This window comes from Papaver somniferum, unplaced genomic scaffold (genome assembly GCF_003573695.1).
Source record: "Papaver somniferum cultivar HN1 unplaced genomic scaffold, ASM357369v1 unplaced-scaffold_19, whole genome shotgun sequence".
Taxonomy (NCBI): Eukaryota; Viridiplantae; Streptophyta; class Magnoliopsida; order Ranunculales; family Papaveraceae; genus Papaver; species Papaver somniferum.
Genome location: NW_020628818.1, coordinates 672796 through 676563, shown reverse-complemented (window position 1 = coordinate 676563; position 3768 = coordinate 672796).

The window sequence follows — 3768 nt, the reverse complement described above, 5'->3', positions numbered from 1 at the left end:
AATCGGAGCCGTTCCCGGCTCCGAAATATCCAAGCTCAGATCTTCGACCTTCCTTTCCATTCATGAGACTAGTACATGTCCCAACCCGTCCAGCGTACTCTCTCACCCTCGACATGTGACTAGTCGTAGGTTATAATACCATTTTTAATGACCCGACCTTCCATTAATATGGTCTCCACTTAGCCATTACTGTTATCTGGAAGTGTGGGGTTTTCAATTGGCACCGCTGCGATCGTTCAGCAGCTTCCCTGGAGGTCATCCATCCCTGAATTACTCCCTCTTGACCATGCTTAACTGTGAATCTTCTTGCCAACTCTGGAGCCAATTGTCGAAACATGCATCGGTTTTACTTTAGGATATATTCCTACATATATTCAACCGGCCAACCACCGACAAATATTGTATAACCTCCCGGAAAGTTGTTGCTAACTGACCGCAGCGATGCCCGTTTAAAATCCTGCATTGTTCGATAATTGCACTAGCTATGAGTAATATCGATGGAAGGTTCAATCATTACATCCAGTTACCAAACAAAAAAAATCATTAAATTAAAAAAAAAAAAAACAGGGACAATGTAGAATTAATAGATTTATAGAGTCATTAATTTTATATATTATTTACGTCATAATGGTAAAAATTACTACTGATGATGTAAACTTAAGCCGGAAACTCTTAAAGGTTTTGACGGTAAATGGTGAATTGACCTAATTAAATTGAAAATCATTTGCTTAGGCACTGGTTGACAATTTTTATCTATTAACATCATAACCAACTATTTTAAATATAGATGTTTTCGATGATACTTGTAGAAACAACTTTATATGCAAAAAAACGGAAATTAATTTTTCCACCGCTTGTCTTCCCTTTTCCACCATCCTTGACTTTTTCAATGTGTGAAGACTTAATCAATATGGAAAGGGAAAAAAAGATCTTCTAGTTCACCCCCGATTTTCGGTACCCGTTCAATTTTTATTCCTTGCGATTGCGGTTAGTATCGACGTGAAGCTGAATATTCAGCTTAGGTTCTTCCCCTTCTCATTAAGTAGATAATTCAGATGTGGATATGTTATTCCACTTTCGATTACATGGCAACTTCGAAAAATCGGCACCTCTCTTTTTTAATATTTTCGATTTATCATTATTCATTAAACTTTAGTATAATTCCCATATTCATGATTTCTAAGAACGCTTATGGTATTTTCTGGAATTTTTTGGTTCATCAACAAATTTTTGTTATAAAAAAAGTCAATGAAAAATAGCCACAATACTTTGAATATCTATTGTACTTTGGGGGAACACTCCATGCCATCTTCAACCAGTAATCGAGGATAATTGCAGTGGCCATTTTCTCATTGTTCACACAACCTTATTAGGGTGAAAACAAAAATTTTGTTTACTGATATTTTGTTGAACGCTATATTAATTCATAAACTAATTTATTGATATTCTGGTTTTCAAATTTGGAAACTCATTATTTGCAGTGTCGGCATAAATAGAAATAAAAACCTATTCATAATTCTATAAATTCTAATAAACAAATCGAAATTTTACAAATTTATCACTTTGGAAAGTTTTTAGTAGGCGTACATAACGAGTACGGACATGGAATCAAAACTTTATGTTTTAGGAGAACATCGAAAATGGTTAATATTAGGCATACACATCTTTCACGAGATGCATAAAAAGCATGCATCCATTTTTCAATGGATGTATCCATTTCGTGATGAAAACCTACATCCAAAATGCTTGTCTTGTTCGTCGAATATCTGACCATCTAAATATGTATATGTGTAAATGTTTAATCACAAAAAGTGTTAATATGCTTCAAAAAAAGAAAAAGTGTTGATCAATATAAGATGTTATTAAGGCAAGTATCTGAGAGGATAATTGAATACCACATGTGATAAATTTAAGTCAAAAGTTAGTTTAGAAACCAAATTTTTAAGTGATTTAAAAACATCGTTATTCTTACACGTTCTTATATTTTTGGCATTAATTTTTCTATAAAACCTAAACGATAATAAATTTAAAACTAATGTTTTAGTAATATTTTATTCTTACAAATCTCCACATTCCTGTAGAATGAAAACTACTAGTTAAGTATTTTCTCTCTCATTGATTTTGGTCGGGCGATTTTGACCATTGGTCAAAGTAGTTATTTGGTATTTTTCTTAAGGTTTTTTATGCTTTTTATTCTCCTCCATGACAGAAGACGGCGGCTCTTTTGTTTCTCCTAGTGGTTCCTCTCTAATCTTCCTTCCAGAAGGTAGAGGGATCAAGTTTAGGAGGATCTGGTTCTCCGGGAAAGTTTTTTCATGGCGTTTGTGATAAGGGTTCTTGTGGTTCTGGTCTTACCTCGTCAAATTTGGTTTGGTATGATTTATTTGGGAATAAGGGAGAGGCTGCACCTGATGTTTCTTTAGCGTTTACTTCCCCAGTTACAATCGGAGGAAATACGGTTGCAGACATTGAATTTGAGGATTTCACTGGAGATATAAGGTGCTAAATGTAAAGATTTGGTGATTGGAGTTTTCCTAGCTAATAAACTTTCGTATAGGTTGGTTAAGAATTATGTATCTCGTTCTTGGAAGATTAAAGTCTTGATGCCAATGACTATCCACACTATTTAATTTATCTATTTGAGTTTGATAATGATGGGAATCGTTGTTATTGAACATGGTCTACTATTCATTTTTAATCAGTTAGTTCGGCCTTGGTATGAATTGATTAAATATGATTTAGCCGAGATTAAATTTGTAACTACTTGGGTAAATATTCACAAGGTTCCTTTACATATGTGGAATGTTGCTTGTCTTTCTAAGATTGCAAGTTTGATTGGTAAGTCTATTATGATGGATCATCTTACTATGAACAAGACTAGGATGGGTTTTGTTAGAATTCTGGTTAAGGTTGATATAAATCGTGATTATCCTTCTACTCTTCATATTTTCTACAAGGGGAAGCATGTTGTTGATGTTGAATATTCCTAGAAGCCACAGGTTTGTGCAGAATGTTTATGTTTTGGGCATCCTACTTATAAATGTCCTAAGGAAAAATTGGGTTATCAAGGGATCTAAAAATATTGGGCATAATCTTGTGATTGAGGTGGCTAAGAACCCATAGTCATGGGTTCAAAATGATGAAATAAAGGTTGAATCCTGTTCACCTAATGGCAATATGGAGAATGAGATTCTGAAAGTGGATAATATAAGTGAAATTTCTACAGGGAATATGTTTGGGGTTTTGGTTGAGAATGAAGTTGGGGTAATGTTAAGGATATTATAGGCCCTGCGAAGATGCTAGTTCATAACTTTGATTCTTGGAAATGAGACTCAGGATAATGATATTCTTCTAGTAAGCAATTTAACAGTTATGGTTCTATTGAAGTTAGAGGTAAATTCCTATCTAAATTAAAGCTTGTCTCATATTCTATTGTTTTATCCTAAGGGAATTGATTTTAAGTAGTCATCTAGGACTTCGAAGAAGCCTTTATCTCTTTTAAATAATGTTTAGAGTAGGTTGTTGGAACATTAGAGGGATTAATGACCCTCCAAACAAACGAGGAATTAATAAATTTATTTTTCCTATTATGGTTGTTGTCGAAACTCATGTTCAAGAGTTGAATAAGGATATTATTATATTTTCCGTCAATAAGAATTGGAAGTTCATTGATAACTATGTTAATAATTGTTCGGGTAGAACTTGGGTGGGATGGAACCCTCTTGAAGTTAATGTTTTTTTGGTTCATTTGACATCTCAAGCTATTTT